The sequence below is a fragment of the Pelecanus crispus genome, chromosome W (genome assembly GCF_030463565.1).
Source record: "Pelecanus crispus isolate bPelCri1 chromosome W, bPelCri1.pri, whole genome shotgun sequence".
Classification (NCBI taxonomy): Eukaryota; Metazoa; Chordata; class Aves; order Pelecaniformes; family Pelecanidae; genus Pelecanus; species Pelecanus crispus.
The window spans coordinates 5,704,706-5,722,285 of NC_134675.1; the positions used below are offsets into that span (position 1 = coordinate 5,704,706).

A 17,580-nucleotide genomic window follows, 5' to 3' on the forward strand; every position below is an offset into this window, starting at 1 on the left:
GCCTCTGTGCTGCCAGTAGCTCTGCTTCCATTGCTGCAACCACCCCCACAGGGCATTTGCCACCATCCATGAGTCAGTACAGAGATAAAGGACTGGCTACTTTTCTTGTTCAGCAATATCTAAAGCCAGCTGGATGGCTTTCACCTCTGCAAACTGACTCAACTCCCCTTCTCCTTCAGCAGCTTCTGCGACTTGTCGTATAGGACTCCATACAGCAGCTTTCCACCTCCGATGCTTTCCCACAAGACGACAGGACCCATCAGTGAACAGGGCATATTGCTTTTCATTTTCTGGCAATTTATTATACAGTGGGGCCTCTTCAGCACGTGTCACCTCCTCCTCTGGTGATATTCTGAAGTTTTTGCCTTCTGGCCAGTCCATGATCACTTCCAAGATTCCTGGGCAACTGGGGTTTCCTCTTTGAGCCCGTTGTGTGATTATTGCAACCCACTTACTACACATAGCATCAGTTGCATGATGTGTAGAGGGGACCCTCCCTTTGAACATCCAGCCCAGCACCGGCAGTCGGGGTGCCAGCAGGAGCTGTGCTTCAGTACAGCTTCACTTCCGAAGCAGCTCGAACCCCTTCATATGCTGCCAATATCTCTTTCTCAGTTGGAGTATAGCAGGCCTCAGATCCTCTGTATCCCCGACTGCAAAACCCTAGGGGTCGACCTCTAGTCTTCTAGTTCTTCTAGTTCTTCTTCCGGGTCACCTGATAGACAGGGCTTACGATCAGACTGTAATTTGGAATATGCATTCTCCAAAAACCCACAACGCCTAAGAAAGCTTGTGTTTCCTTTTTGCTACTTAGTGGGGACATAGCTGTTATTTTGTTGATCACATCCATTGGGATCTGATGACATCGATCGTGCCATTTTATTCCTAATAACTGGATCTCCTGTGCAGGTCCCTTGACCTTACTTTATTTTATGGCAAAACCAGCCTTCAGAAGGATTTGGACTATTTTCTTTCCCTTCTCAAAATCTTCTTCTGCTGTATTGCCCCACACAATGATGTCATCAATGTACTGCAGATGTTCTGGAGCCTCACCCTGTTCCAGTGCCATCTGGATCAGTCCATGGCAAATGGTGGGGCTGTGCTTCCACCCTTGGGGCAGACAATTCCAGGTGTACTTAACAAACTTTTATTCAGAAAACACAAAAAAATTGTATGCAGTGAAAAGCATTGGTAAAATAATGAAAAGAAAAAGTTTATGTCCTGGTTTCAGCTGGAATAGAGTTAATTTTCTTCCTAGTAGCTGGCATAGTGCTGTGTTTTGGATTTAGGATGAGAAGAATGCTGATAACACACTGATGGTTTAGTTGTTGCTAAGTACTGCTCATCCTAGTCAAGGACTTTTCAGCTTCCCAGGCTCTGCCAGGGGCACAAGAAACTGGGAGGGGGCACAGCCAGAATAGTTGATCCAAACTGCCCAAAGGGCTATTCCATACCATATGACGTCATGCTCAGTATATAAATTGGGGTGGTTGGCCGGGGAGCAGCGATCGCTGCTTGGGAACTGTCTGGGTATCGGTCGGCGGGTGGTGAGTAATTTCATGGTGCATCACTTGCTTTGTATATTATTATTATTAATATCATCATTATTATATTGTTGTGTTTATCATTACTATTTTGCTTCATTTCAATTATTAGACTGTTCTTATCTCAACCCAGGAGTGTTTCTCACTCTTACTCCTCCGATTCTCTCCCCCATCCCATCAGGGCAGGGGGAGTGAGCGAGCGGCTGCGTGGTGCTTAGTTGCTGGTTGGGGCTAAACCACGACAGTCCTTTTTGGCGCCCAACGTGGGGCTCGAAGGGTTTGAGATAACAACAGATTAACCAGAGTGTATTAAGGAGTCTGTTAAGAGTCACTGGTCACAATATTAGTTCATCTGATCTGCGCCATGTTCGTTTTTTTGCAGTACATGTTAAAGCTTGTTGTCACTTTGTGCAGTGTGCTATGCTCTGCAGTGATTCATGATCTTTTGCTTGGGAGGCTCCTTATCAAAACCCTGACCTTGAGCATCCTTTGGTATTTGGGTTTCATACAGAAGTTATTACTGTCCTTCGGGTACTACCTCATGGAGAGAGTTAGCAATTATACTTCTTACTCTGAAAGGCTTGTTGTGGAGGAAATACAGAATGGCACCTTCGCTACCTTCTTCTATAATGCTTCCTCCCTCATTACAACAACTTTTCAGTATCTTGAACATCCCTCGGCAGTGAAGATACTTCTATTGATACTTCTTGGGAATATTGTTTCGGTTTTGACAAAGGTCAGTAAGCAATTTAAGAATATCATCCAGAGATCTACCCCAAGGCTGGAGAGTTATGAGTGGCAGGGTGTGTGGGATAGTATGGGCAAGTAACTAGGGCAGTGGGCACCTCCCGTGTTTTGGAACTTCACCCCTGAACAAGTGCAGAATCCTGAAGAATTAGTAAAGTATTTGGAAAAAGTATGTTGTCACCCTGGTAGCTCCAGAGAGATACAAATCATTGCAACATGCTGGGGGCTGGCCCATGCCTATCGAGCTGTGGTCAGCACTAATCAGTACCCTCAAAAGAAAGAGAAGGTCTCTGGATCTGATGAGAAAACAACAAGCACTGTGGCTACTCAAACCCCCGCTACAGGCACTGCGGCTACTCAAACCCCTGCCCCAGGCTCTGTGGCTACTCCAACCACAGCCACGACCACTGCGGCTACTCAAACCACAGCCACGGGCACTGCAGGTACTCCAACCCCTGCCCCAGGCACTGCGGCCACTCCAACCGCAGTAACAGGCATCGTGGCTAAAACAGAGAACCAACCCACGGCAGTATCAGTTGCCCCTATACAGAAGAAAAAATAAACAAAAAAATCAGCTCGTTTAGTAAGGCATGAAGATGAACCAGGGCCATCATGAGAATCAGAAGAGGAAGAACCCATAAATGAGATGGTAACTACCTGATCCCTACCCCTGAGTGAGCTGTGAGATATGCGAAAAGATTTCAGTCATCGTCCAGGCGAGCACATCATCACCTGGCTGCTCCGATGCTGGGATAACAGCACCAGTAGCCTGGAATTAGAGGGTCAGGAAGCCAAGCAGCTGTGATCCCTTTCTAGGGAAGGGGGCACTAACAAATCAATTGGAAAAGGGGCAAAAACCCTCAGCCTCTGGCGGCGACTCCTGTCAGGCGTGAAGGAAAGGTATCCCTTCAAGGAGGATGTTATATACCGCCCAAGCAAATGGACCACCATAGAGAAAGGTATCCAGTACCTGAGGGAATTAGGCATGCTGGAGGTGATTTATACTGACCTGAACGATGAGCAGTTACCCAAATATCTAGATGAAGTCAGGTGCACACGACCCATGTGGCAGAAGGTGGTACAGAGCGCACCAGCATCGTATGCCAAATCGTTGGCAATACTGGCCTGGAAAGACAACAAGGCACCAACGGTGGATGAAGTGGCTGGCCAACTCCGGGAATACGAAGAAAGTATCTCTTCCTCCCTACGCGCCTGTCTCGGCTGTAGATAAATTGTCCCAGAAAGTCCAGCAACTCGATCAGGATATAGCCTACTCCCCACCTGTACGGACCAGTATCTCAGCCATTAGGAGTCAACGTCCTTATGCTCAAGAGAGAGGATATAGAGGATACACACCACGGGGCACCCTGTGGTTTTGCCTGCGTGACCATGGAGAGGACATGAGGAAGTGGGATGGAAAACCCACCTCAACCTTAGAGGCACGGGTGCGTGAGTTGCAAGGAAAAACATTTACAAAAGGCGGTTCTCCCAGGAAAATTGCTGCTCCAGTTTCCAGTGAGCAGTTCCCCAGACAGAGTAAGAGGGCTAATTTTACTTCCGATCTTAATCAAGGGACTTTTGATTCACATTTACAAGGAGTGAACAATAAATACCGTGACCAGTGTTAGAGGGGCCCTGCCTCCAGCCAGGTGGAGGAAAGGGACAGTCGGGTTTACTGGACTGTGTGGATTCGATGGCCTGGCACATCAGACCCTGTCACGAATGCAGGTCTGTGAATCCTGCTGATTATGTCAATTCACTATGAATGAGTGACTTTACACAGTTTGATTTAGTAAAAGTTAGAATTTACTTGTAGCAAATTGCAGAATTTGATTATAATATTTTTAATAGCACTCAATCATCAATGATTAATAAAGTGATTAGACAAAATTGATCAAAACAGTGACTTAGTTACAGATTCGAAGATGGCAAGGTTCACTCTATTACTACATAGAAGCACATAAAAGAGAATTAAATCACAATGAGTTAAAATGATTCATAAAAGCATTGCGTATATACGGAATAAATGCAAGGCGGGGGGGGCCTCCCGTTGAGTCACGAGGTTTAGACTAGACCCCCTTGCTTTCTAGACTCCTTCTCAGAGAGGAGCCTAGGTGCGGCTGGGCCCACTCTTAGTCTCAGGCTTGGTCAACGGTTTAGGAGAGCAATGCTATAAGAATAGTACAGCAATATAAAACTCCTTTTAAAATTAAATCATACATCTACAAAACTACTTAAATTGATTCATGCATGCACACTTACAACTATAAATGCATATATGAAAATAGTATACCTGTTAAAAATTCCCCTCGAGTTTAGTGAAATACTCACGTCTAATGCCTTGGCATTTCTCAACGGGCGAGAGTAGAGTCTCGAGGAGTGAAGAATATCAGCAGCCCAGGCTCCGTTGTCGATCTCCGGCAATGGAGTTCTGGTGGCAGCAGACTTTCGGATATCTGCTAAGTTTCGCTGACTCCGAGCGACGCTTCGATCGGAGGGAGATGCTGGTACGGTCTGCGGCGGTCTGGGAGAGCTCAAAGGGCCTCACCTGGGACTGCCGTTTATAGGATTGTGAGATGATTGACTTTAATCACCAGCAAATTTCCATCCAAGCCACAGTTCGGGTCGGCTTGTTGTTAGAATTCCAGCAGTGATGATACCACCCTGTTTCAAGGCTGTCTGGGGTAGCTGTTTGTTCTCGTTCCCCTCGTTAGCCATAATATGAATGTTCATAAGAACAGAGCCGCTCTCTGCTCCAGCCATGTAGGAGTTTCTGGTACAATTAAGGGGCGCTTAACTGACCAACTCTCTACGCAAAAGCTGCGGCCTGGAATTCCTGAGATTGTAAAGCAGACGAAGTAAAGGGGAAAAACAGAACAGAAAAAAAAACAGGGCGGGGGGGGATGTACCACCACAGACCCACAGGAGTAGAAGGCTCTAGTGGACAGTGGTGCACAGTGTACCCTAATGCCATCAAACTATAGAGGGGCAGAACCCATCTGTATTTCTGGAGTGACAGGGGGATCCCAACAGCTCACTGTACTGGAGGCTGAAGTGAGCCTAACTGGGAATGAGTGGCAGAAGCACCCCATTGTGACTGGCCCAGAGGCTCCGTGCATCCTTGGCATAGACTACCTCAGGAGAGGGTATTTCAAGGACCCATTTGACCTGCCCAGTCAAAACTCTTACATACTTTAGAGGAGGATAAAGTCCCTGTAGTGCACATAAAAAATATGCTGGGGAAGACAGTCTGGGTGGGATTGCTTTTGGTCAAGGAGCTGGGTGAATTTGGTGAGTAATGCAAAAGGATGGGGAAGTCCAATGTGTACCTCAAGGGGATTTGATTTTGGGTGAAAACAGCCAGTGAACTGAATTGTATGATATTAATTGCTATATAATACTGTATGTTATCTCTTTTATGGTTGCTATATGCCACATCAATGGTATTACAGTAAGAATAGCCCAGCTTAATGAAGAATGAACTTTGATAAATCCGTGTTGGAATGAGAACTGGCTTCAGCATGCAACAATCCAACACCGCACACCACCTCTCCTGCCCTGAAAGACTGTGATGACAGATGGAACCCAAAGTCATGGGCTAAATGAACTCAATGGACATTTTAGAGGGATGGCCCACAGACAAAGGGAATGATATCTGTGTGTATATATCCAGACAGGGAAAGTGGTGGTGATTAATTAGAACGCATTGGAAAGGGGAGGGCCTGTGCATGACGTAGATGGTATAGAATAAGGGGTGGATACTGTCCTGGTTTTGGCTGGGATAGAGTTAATTTTCTTCCTAGTAGCTGGCATAGTGCTGTGTTTTGGATTTAGGATGAGAAGAATGCTGATAACACAACTGATGTTTTTAGTTGTTGCTAAGTACTGCTTATGCTAGTCAAGGACTTTTCAGCTTCCCATGCTCTGCCAGGTGCACAAGAAACTGGGAGGGGGCACAGCCAAGACAGTTGACCCAAACTGACCAAAGGGCTATTCCATACCATATGATGTCATGCTCAGTATATAAGCTGCAGGGAGTTGGCTGGGGAGCAGCGATTTTAAACACTTATGTGTAGATGGTCTGGGAATATGCCAGACTGAGACACCAAAACCAGTTCTGAAAGAATTAACTTATTTATCAGAAGCCATTCACCTAGAATAGCAGCATAGCCCTCCACCTCCACTACTTAGCCTAAGAAACAAGGTAGTAGTCCCGCTGAAGGGTCTTCCTAAGCAGTTTCCAGTATCCAAGCCAGCTGGAAGATATTTCTATGCCACTCAGGTTAGCCACGGTACTGCAGAATACCACCGCCAACATGTCATAGCCTTGTGCAGAGCAGCAGCGTGGTAGCCCCAGGTCCCCTTCTTTGCCTGGGTGAAGCAAAATTATAATTATCTCACAAAGCCTTTCTTCTCTGTGTTTCATTCTAGCTAGCTGGCTGGCTCCTGAACATATGTAGAATTTGTTAAATTATATCTATTCGCCTCTCATTTTGAGGAGAGGAATAATCTGTTATTAAATGTATAGATTTTCTTGCTTGAAACTATTTATATTGTGGGCCTTGTTGAAAAGAATATGGGAAACAGTTTATTTTCTTTCTTAACACATAGACACAGAAATATTGCTTAAACTTAAAATGTTAACTGTTAGCCAGAAAGGAAGTATGCAAAATGTCAACACAAATGTGAATGAGATGTGAATTAGATGGATATCAAGGATTATAAGAAACACTCTAGGATTTGTGTTACTTCAGTAATATCACCAAATCCTACAGCTCAAGCATCATGAGACAAAGAAAAAAATCAGCACTGGCTTTTTTTCTTGCCTTTTAATTCTTTTTTTTTTGGCCTGATTCCTGATTTTCAAGTTTGTAGCAGGAAAAGCTGCCTGCTCCTTCATTTGTGCGTGGGTGCACTTCAGGTGGAAAATGTACACAAAACACAGACACAGAATCCAGGGCTCCCGTCCCCTTTTCTTGCTGACAGAAGGGACACCCTGCCAAGCTCCCTTCCCTTCTGCGTCTCAGCTTCTTTCATGTTCTCCTGCCCTGGATGATGCCGTCACACACTTTCCAGCTCACAAAGGTAAGCCCAGTTTCTTCTTCTGTATTGATCTGAAGACATCCTTTTTTTTTGTTGTCATTGCCTCCTTTCACCGCCTGAGATGTTCTCTGTACTCTTCTACTGTACTGAGATGTTCTCTGTACTCTTTTTAATCTTGCAGCACAACCCTCTCCCTAGCAGATCCTAGCGCCTTCCATTGCAAAACAGGCACACAAGCCCTGAGCTGCAGCTGCATCCTCCCCCAGATTGCTCTGTATCACTGGATGGAGATGTGGCGTGCAGGCTCTTACTGCTTTACACCCACTGTGTAGCACTTGGAGGTTTGAGAATATCGGTGCGTGGCTGCCCACAGGCCACACATTGTGCAGATCTGCTCTAGTACCTGTGTGTTACTTCAGAGTGACCGCTGGTAGTAGAGAGCTGCCAATAACTTAATTTGATTTTATGTGTTTGTCCAGCTGCTAAAAAAGTGCTCATGAGCTGGATTTGATTGTCTCAAACTGTAGAACTTCTAAACCAAATGCCCACCAGCACTTGTTCTTGACCTGACTCTGAGCTGCTGCTGAGCCAGATGTTTTTACAGTTTGAGATTTTTTTACATCATAAAAACCAGGTCAAGCGATTCTTGCAATATCAAATGGACAAACCAATGTCTGGTCATTTTTGGTGCAGACTGGTTCATCTGTCATATTTAGCCACTGATCAACTTCCAAGATACTTCATTCAATCAGTGATGGTTTCTTTATACCTTCCATTTTTTATAACTCCATTGCCAATATTTCTTGACTGCAGAAAATAGAGCTCATGTCTTATCCTTTCCTAAGCAGTTTGATGGGCTTCATGTGAAGAAAAAAAATTAAATAGAATGATTACAAAATTCTTGCTAACAATACCAAGATAGCAAAAGAAGCAATAATGTTTTTTAAACCTTTTAATCTCATTCACTAGATTTTTTCCTCTTCCTGTTTGTCCCACTGTCATTCAGGATTTAATGTCTGTTTAAAGCCAATTTTATGATATTGCAAATTAAGGAAAATTGTTACAAATACATTTGGGTAAGATAAAATGCTCAAATACAAACCACTGTAGCTCAGTTGAATTAAATAGGCTAACTTCTTATTTGCATAGCTTGATTCAAGTTTGTCTTTTCTCCTTCTACATGCATATAAAGGGCAAGCTGCAGCTGGTGCAAATTGCACATCCATATTCATTTCCATGGAGTTTTAACAATTTAAGCCAGTTAAGGCTCTGCCCCTAGCTTGTGCCTTGTACCCATATTTCTTCATTTGACCCCAAACAAATGGAAAGCCCTCCTCTTTGATCTTCATACTAGATTTTAAATCTTGAAGATTTATGATTCATGTAGTAGTATCCTCTACAGTATATTGCAAAACCCTATTCAGCGTATAAAAAGGTGGTCGCTGGCAAAATCCTACATGTGAGGGGGCAAAAGGGATTATCTTCTAATTAGAAAAGGATGGAACAAAGCAGTTTCTTCATGAGTCCTTTGCATGTACAGGCAAAAATGTAGCTTAGCTTTAGAATCCCCTATCCACCACTGAACATGTAGAAACATTTTAACAGTTTCAAAATTAACCTGCCTCTGCAAACCTCCAGATGACACTGGAGGTTTGTTGTTATGTTCTCATAGTCATGCATTGCAGGTGGGAAAGCAAGTATGCAAGCAGCTCACAGGAAACTCTGCTTTCACACTGTGTCCCCGGCTTTAGGAGATTTACTTACCTATATAGAGAAGCTATATTCACATAAAATTATAAACTAAGAAGTAAAATTCAACTAGTCTGATTCCCCATGTGGCCATTAAATTATTTTTTAAAATTATAAATCAAAGAGGCTGCCTTATGCTGGATAAACTGTAATTTGTGACACAGACAAGCCATCAGACCAGAAAAAAAGTTAATTTTCTCTTTGGTATTAATTTCCCCCCTCCAAATGGACAAAATAGCCCCCCCCCCATTTCTTCCCTCCTGCATACTCAGGAGCAATAGTGGCTGATGAAAATGTGTAGAAAATTTGATAGGTAAAGAACCTTCATAATTTTTTAATTAAACTTTTGTGATTCTTTTCCCACATTTAATGAGAGAGCAGAACAGGGGAAAAGCTCCAAAAATAGATCCCAAAATGTCCTTTACTCTCACAGGGTGAGGACTCCTCATACCAGTTATGGCCATGACATTTTAAGGGCCATCACCTTGCACTTTGCATGCTTTTTTTTTTTTTTTTTTTGTGGGGAGTTCCCACATATCTAAGTGGTAGTTGAGGCTAACACATACTTGCTACTTTCCATTTCACCGTAACAAAAAGCTTAAAAATCTAATGTTCTTTTTTTTTTTCAGTTGTGGCAAATATTAATTACACCCCAGAGTACCTTCAATGCAGCCTTGTGGGTTACCATTTATAACTGACATTGCATTATTTTGTGTCATTATCAGAGATAACCTCAATTTTGTCTGCATAATTCAAATATAACTGGAAAAAAAAAAACAAAAAAAAAAAAAGAAAGAGAAAACTGGAGCCCAGCAAGTTAAGTGAAATATTTTGATTATTAAAGGGTGTCTGCAGGAACAAAGTGGCAAAAGAGTACCCTAGAGTTTAAACATTACTCCTTTCTTACTATCCCTTGTTGGAAGAAGATATTCTGGTTCTTTTAAAATACATTGTGTCTGTCTGACTTTGTATCTATAAGGGAAGAAATGTGTTGTATGCCACTAAGCATTTAGTATGAGGTCCAAAGCATTTTATATGCAGATTACAGGTTCAAATCCAATCCAGAAGATTAATAGTGGGCCAACGCTTAGTGGTGCTTCAAAGCTTATGTGAAATTAATTAGCCCCAGTAGAATTTGTAGTAAACAGGATACAACATTACTACCAGAAGCAGCGCTTAATTTGGCATTTTCAGGAAGTCAAGGGTTCCCTGGACATAAAATCTTAAAGGGCAGCCCTGAGGCATATTGATGAAATCGTTTAAGGAACTTTGATTTGCTTTGGTCCTGTGTTATGGATGGATGAGATATTATTTAGACCTTTTCATTTTGAGAACATGAGGTTCTTTGAGAACATTAGTTTCTTATTTAATAAGCAAAAATTGAAATAGGAAAGTAGTTGAAAATGGTATTTTAATCTAAATATACTTGACATAATCCTATTACAAGAGTCTTATACGTGTGTCATGAAGTGATATGCCAGAAAGTTAAAAGTGATACTACCACTGTTTTTCTACTCTGGCTTTATAAATAATTATCTTTAATCTCCTAAATCAGTATTAACATTTTAGAAGTGCAACCAATCAGTGTAAAAACTAATTTACAATTTTTCAGATGAAACTTAATATTCATGAATACTTAATAAAACCAGAGTATGAGTAATGCAGGATCTGAACTGAAAGACTACCCTTAGAGGAGGGAAAACTAAGTGGAAAATGATGGACTGAAAAACAGGAAAACAATTACCTGACCTCGTGAAGCTATTTTTATATGGCTGGCTACTTCTACACTTCAATTTGATTATTATTTGCTGGTTTTGTTCCTGAGAATTTGGGAAGTCTGGGTGATGGAACTTGTCTTGGCTACAGCTGTCCGAAGCTTCAGGACACAATGTAAGGTATATCTGCTTATTTAAACTTTTGCCTAAAAAGGACAAGAGCAAGTATATGCAAGTATACTGTTTCTTGTAGTGGAACTTCTTTTCCTTTATGAGTTAATTTTTTTATACATACACTGATTTTATTAGGTAAGTTTAACAAACGTCAAGGTAAGAAATAGATCAACACTTGAGCCTGCAGAGAGACCCACTGACTAAATCAAGAAAGCAATGAAAAGATTTTTTTTTTTCCTTTTTTCTGTTTTTAATTACTTCACATATTAAAGAGTGGAGCGCTGAAAACATCCAGTTTATAATGCCAACGGTCATGCTGTATCCACTTGAATTACTATCTCCTCACAATGCAAATGCAGCTTAAAAAAAGGAAAAGTAAGAGGGGAAACGTCATAAAAACAAAACAAAAAGTAACTTCACTTGACAGACCAAAATCTTTAGATGTGATGATAGAGCAGTTATGTAGGAAATCAGTTCTCAGCAGCGCAAGCTCTTCAGGAAAAGAAGGCATTTTGCCACGTTTTCTGGCGGAGCATATACCTGCGACCGAATCCGGCACACCGATGCGGAGCGGGGGCGGAGGTGAACCCCCTCCGCCCCTGCCGGCCGGCCACCCTCCTCTCCCTTCGGCTTTAGCCTGTTGAGGCAGAGCTACCGGAGGCGCCTGCGGAGAAGTGCTACCGCGTTGAAGCTCTGCAGCGAAGCCCGGCGGCGAACGCGGCCCTTGGGACCACACGGCTCAGAAGTACGTCAGTACTTCTCCCTAGGTCACGCTTACCAACGCCTCTATGCGGTGGGGTGGGCGCCTAGGTATCGGGAGACACCCCACCGCACAGAGGTGCTAGAAGCGTGACCCAGGTGTTGCGCCCGGGCAGGCAGAGCCCTGTACCAGTACTCCAGGGAGCCCGAGAAGCGGTAGCCCTTACCCGCCCTCTGGTACTTAAGGCCGCGCCGCGCCCCCCCCCGCCCCCTGCGCCGAGTGGCTCCGGGGCCACAGGGTACTGCTTCGACACGGGAGAGGGGCCATGGTAAAACAGGGCCTCTCAGGGGCAGCAGCGAGCGGTCGCTCAGCTTCGCCTCGCCTCGCCACAGCCGCCTTCGTCCTCCTCCCGCCGGCGGCGCGACTACAGGACGGGGAAAGGGGTGCCGGCCACGGCAGCAGCTCCGCGGACTTCTCCTCGCGAGAGTGGGCGAGGTTTCCGGTGTTGTGACTGTGCGGCTGTAAACATGGCGGTGAGTCTTCGCGCCCGCTCGTTGAGGCATCTCCGCATCCGAGGTAAGGGGCCCGGGCAGGCCGCTGCAGTAGGCTGCTTCCTCTGCCCTCCTCTGGCGGCTCTCGCCCTACACCGGTACCTAGCTGTCCCCTCTGCTCCCTCCTCTTCCCCTCCCTTTTCTTTCTCTGGCTTCTTCCTCCCTACTAGCCTAACGCGTTTCTCTCCCTCGTCCCCGCAGGTCGGAACGATAGCGGCGAGGAGAACGTCCCCCTCGATCTCAGCCGAGGTATGGGCCGGTGGGCTGGGGGTTGCCGCATGCCCCTTGCTGCGCGTCCGTCGAGACGGGGGTCCGCCGGTGGCGAGCGGCCTAGCGCCCCGGGCCGGCGCGGCGGCGCGCGGGGGGGGGTGGTGGGAAGACGGAGCGAGGGTCGCCGGGTGCCGGTGTCCGGCCCAGCGTCCTGTAGTGAGCGGACCTGCCCGTAGATGGAAGCCTCTACCCAGCCCCTGCTCCCTGCGGGACAGCACGGGTGCCCCCCGGGCACCGCGGGGCCATGCCGGGACCATAGGGCTGGCCTCATACGGCCGAGGGCGAGGGGAGCCCCTGCGTGTGGGCAGAGACTCCTCGGCTACTTCTGGGATTGTTTTCGAAGGGGGCCGTTGTTTGTAGACGGAGCTGTTTACAGTGTCCGGCTCGCGGTGGGGCTGCCCGCGCCGTGCCTGTCGGCCTCGTCGCCGGGTCTCACTCCGGCCGTGGCTCCACTCGGCGGGTCCGGACTGTGCGCCTCTGCGGAGCACCTTGGTGGTGGCGGCTGGTCCTGCCTCAATCCCTTGTCGTATATCCGTATCTGTCCTAGCTGGCCGCGGTGCTTGCCGTGAGCCCATTGCTGTGAGACCAGAAGGCACTCATCTCCTGTTTACTTGTTAAGTTGCTCCAGAATGCTCTCCACTGCTCTCAGATGTATGGGGGGGATAAGAGGAAGGAAACAACAATAACATTTGCTACACACTAACTAGTTGTCTCTCAGACAAATAGCAACTTGTTCCCTACCCAAATCTATAGCTCATCTTGTCTTGCTGAGGGCTAAGGTAAGGGTTTGACTATCCCCAAGAGCTGAATAAAATGCAGAAAACAAACTGGCTCACTAGCAGTGATGATCTTCCCTGGGGCAGAAGATCTTGATCTGGGGGAGGGAATAACTGTTCTGCTTCAGGAGATTCAGGACCGCTGCTATCCTGAATACATCCATTTTATGAGGAAGTAGGCAGGGAAATGACAGAATCAATGAGATAAAAGTGGACTGTGAAATGTAAAGGAAGTACAAATATTAGCAGCATCAATAAAGTTTTCAGCTTAGTATAAGGCTGTATCAACAATTCCATCTCTAATTCTTTTTTTTTTTTCCCCCAGTATGATCTGGTTTTAGATTTTTTTTTTTATGAAGCAGTTTTACCATGGGCTGAAAGTTATCTCTGTGTATACGTATCATATTTACAAATGTATTTTAGTTCCTGGGAAAAGCTGTGAGTTTGTTTCAGTTTAAAGCAACAGGCTATTATGTCTCCTCCTGCCCTATCTCCAAATGGACATGATTGCTTTAGTGAGAAACTGTCTTTAGAATTAAAACAAGTGGAACTTTTGTCAACAAAATGTGTGACAAAGGCCCTAACAGTTCAAACACATGACACAGTTATTACTGTAAGCGGTGTTATCTGTTTATGAAAATTACAGAATCGGGATTTTAATGAATGGGTTTAGTAACTTTTTTATATTGTGTAGCATACTGAATTGTTTTGATGTGGAAGAACAATATACAAAATTTAAATGGTGGAGCAGTTCCTATTTAGTGATGGCTTGCCAAACAATGAGTTAGCATACAAGTCGGACCTTCGCTAGTCCATAGCTGTGGACTAGATACTAACTCCGTTCTTTGCATGCAAGAAGCCAGTGCTGTTAAGTATTTCAGAACTAATAATAGATGCAGGGAGGGTGCTAGCCTGGTTTGTGCTGCTTTGGGTCCTACTTCTTCCTGGCTTCTTGTGCAGTAAGATTCAGGGAATGCGTTGCTGCATGTAGAGCTGATCTAACTTTCTTTCTGTGCTTTTTGTTTGTTACTTTCTCTGCTGCTGTAGTTTGAGGGGTGCCCACGTTTTCCCGGAACACACCATGTTGTTCTCTTATGTATTTTTATCATGGCTGGTAATGCATTGCATGCAGGGCAAAAGTCTTGGGATGCTATTTGCAGTTTACAGCCCACAAAAATGTCGGGCATTTTTAAGGGTTATTTGCTGGATAGTTAAAGAAGGCTGGATGAATTTTGTTTCCAAATTCAGCTTGAGATTTGATGAACGTGCTGTTTCCAGCTTCCTTCATCAGTATGGAAGAAGCAGGGAGGGATGCTGCGCACCTGTCTGATACTGAGAGCTCAAGTAGTGGGGGAGGAAAAAACCCTTTTGGAGTGCTTGCAGCAAGGCAGTAGGGAACTGGTGCAGAGATGGTAGCTGGTGTATGCTTTCTTGGTGGCTCAAAGGCAGTTCTTCCACGCTAATGGCAAGACTGTTATAGAAAGCCTTTAAGTTCTTCTTTGCGTACTCTTGCAATACATGGTCCGGCTTGAAAATGTGGAGAAGTGGGGTTCCACTGCACCTTAGAAACGCTATTTTAAAAATACCCAAATAAACAAAATGTGTGAGCACCTTTAACTCTCGCTTTGCGGTATGCCATCATTGCGATGGGTAGCTATAACAGGATGCTTGCGTTGGAGCAAATCACACAGAGCAACAGTTCTTTTTTTGCTTCCTTGTTTGTGAATCTGTAACAGAAGCCGTAATAGGAGCAAGGCAGTATTTAGCAACATTTTTTTTCGGTTCTTCTGAGACATAGAGGTGCAACTTGAAAAACAGCTGGAGGGAGATCTTACTTGCCTTGCTGTCTGAGAAAATCTCTACTGCATTATTCTTTAATATTGTTTTGAGGGTTTTTTTATGTAGTTGGAGTCCAAAGGGGAAGTGATTGATGGTGGTGGCCTGCTAACTTTTTTGGCAACGTGTAACCTTTTGATAGGTTTTTAAAAGTAAGGGAGTTAAAGGTGCTCAGTATATGCACTCCAAAATTAAAACATACGCTTAGCTTTCCTGTCTGTACTTGTGCTTCAGTTGACCGTTGTTTTGGAATTGTATAGCACTCTGGCCTGGTTAGATTAATAACACTTGCATACCTTTGGCTTTGCTTCCTAAGGTATTACTGCTTTTACAATCTGAAGACTTTTCAGAACTACTAAAATGGTGCGTGTTTACAATATTTTCACTTTCATTTCTTGAAAACAGGAACAGTATCTTTAATGAAGGAAAGATCTTAACAAAAGGCAACTTTAAAACATTATCACTTGCTTACCTAGCATTAAGGTATCTGTAGGAGCTGGGAACTACTGTGTATTTCAAGATCTGCGTTCATGTCTGTATTTAAAGTTTTTGTGGGTGGGTTCTTTGTTTTTTCCTGCTGTGGTTCAGATAGGTCAATCTCTAATTTCTGTCGCCTTCTTGATATGAATGTTTTAGTCTTTGCTATAAATGTTCTTCAGGGTTTTGTGTGTGTGTGTTTTTCTTTTTTGTGGGTTGTGGGGGTTTTTTTGTTTGTTTGTTTTTTCCCCTTCCCCTCTACCCCTACCCCCTTTGAGATTAATGCAGCGCTTAGCTTCAGGATTTTTTTTTTTTTTTTTGTATGGGAGCCTATCCAGTGTAGATGATATGTAAAGAAACACACCCCTCATCATAATTACAGTAAACAAGGAAGCTATGTCGATGATAGTCTTCCCAGAAAGAAATATATTGGATATTTGCCCAATCTCATGATCTTCATGCATGCTTTACCAATTGCCTGACAATCTCAGAATTTTTTTTTCCCTAATAACATAGAGGAGATGCTCAATATCAGGTAGAGGTTGTTGGGTTTTTTTTTGTGTGTGTGATGGTTTTTTGTTTTGGTTTGTTTTTTTTTCCTTAAAATTGGGAAGAAGTGAAATAGTCAGTTATAGTGGAAAAATGGCTGTTTACAAACTGGTTATATCCTTACAAACCCAAACACTGCAGAAAAGAAGGATGTTCAAGAGGGTTACAGGATGGCTTGAGAATTTATGTTGAAATGATGGCTGACTAGTCTTGGGGAATGTAGTGGGTTGACCCTAGCTGGATGCCAAGTGCCCACGAAAGCCGCTCTATCACTCCCCTTCTCAACTGGACAGGGGACAGAAAATATAACGAAAAAGCTCATGGGTTGAGATAAGGACAGGGAGGTCACTCTGCAATTACTGTCATGGGCAAAACAGACTTGACTTGGGGAAAATCAGTTTAATTTATTGCCAGTCAAATCAGAGTAGGGTAATGAGAAATAAAAATTAAATCTTAAAACACCTTCCCCCCCATCCCTCCCTTCTTCCCGGGCTCAACTTCATTCCTGATTTTTCTCTACCTCCTCCCCCCCAAGCAGCACAGGGGGACTGAGAATGGGAGTTACAGTCAGTTCATCACTCATCTCTGCTGCTCCTTCCTCCTTAGGGGGAGGACTCCTCACACTCTTCCCCTGTTCCAGAGTGGGGACCCTCCCACAGGAGACAGTCCTCCACGAACTTCTCTAACGTGGGCCCTTCCCACGGGCTACAGTTCTTCACGAACTGTTCCAGCATGGGTCCCTTCCACGGGGTCACAAGTCCTGCCAGCAAACCTGCTCCAGCGTGGGCTCCTCTCTCTCCACGGGCCCACAGGTCCTGCCAGGAGCCTGCTCCAGTGTGGGCTTCCCACAGGGTCACAGCCTCCTCCGGGCACATCCACCTGCTCCGGCGTGGGGTCCTCCATGGGCTGCAGGTGGATATCTGCTCCACCATTAACCTCCATGGGCTGCAGAGGGACAGCCTGCCTCACCATGGTCTTCACCACAGGCTGCAGGGGAATCTCTGCTCCGGTGCCTGGAGCACCTCCTCCCCCTCCTTCTTCACTGACCTCGGTGTCTGCAGTTGTTTCTCTCACATATTCTCACTCCAGCTGCAGGTTGTGTCCCCTTGGTGGTTTGTGGTGTGTGTCCCCCCCCCGCTTCTTAAATATGATATACCAGATGTGCTACCACTGTTGCTGATTGGCTCAGCCTTGGCCAGCGGCAGGTCCATCTTGGAGCCAGCTGGCATTGGCTCTATTGGACATGGGGGAAGCTTCTAGCAGCTTCTCACAGAAGCCACCACTGTAGCCCCACTGCTACCAAAACCTTGCCACACAAACCCAATACAGGCAATGTGCTGAAAAATCAGATTTGCTTTTTAACTTTCATACTAATTGAGATTCCTGTCTGAGACTTTTTAAAAATAACAATAAATGATATGAATCATCTACCTTAAAACCAACTGACTT

General features: G+C 44.8%; 1 protein-coding gene across 1 annotated transcript in view; it reads left to right on the top strand.

Annotated features, from left to right (window-relative positions):
- The first annotated feature begins 12,461 nt into the window (after nucleotides 1–12,461).
- Nucleotides 12,462–17,580, top strand: part of LOC142596456 (rapamycin-insensitive companion of mTOR-like) — a 109,773-nt gene continuing 104,654 nt past the window's right edge. The window contains exon 1 of the mRNA XM_075725564.1: nucleotides 12,462–12,472. The gene's annotated coding sequence lies outside the window, so the exon portion shown is untranslated. The remainder of the gene's footprint in view (nucleotides 12,473–17,580) is intronic.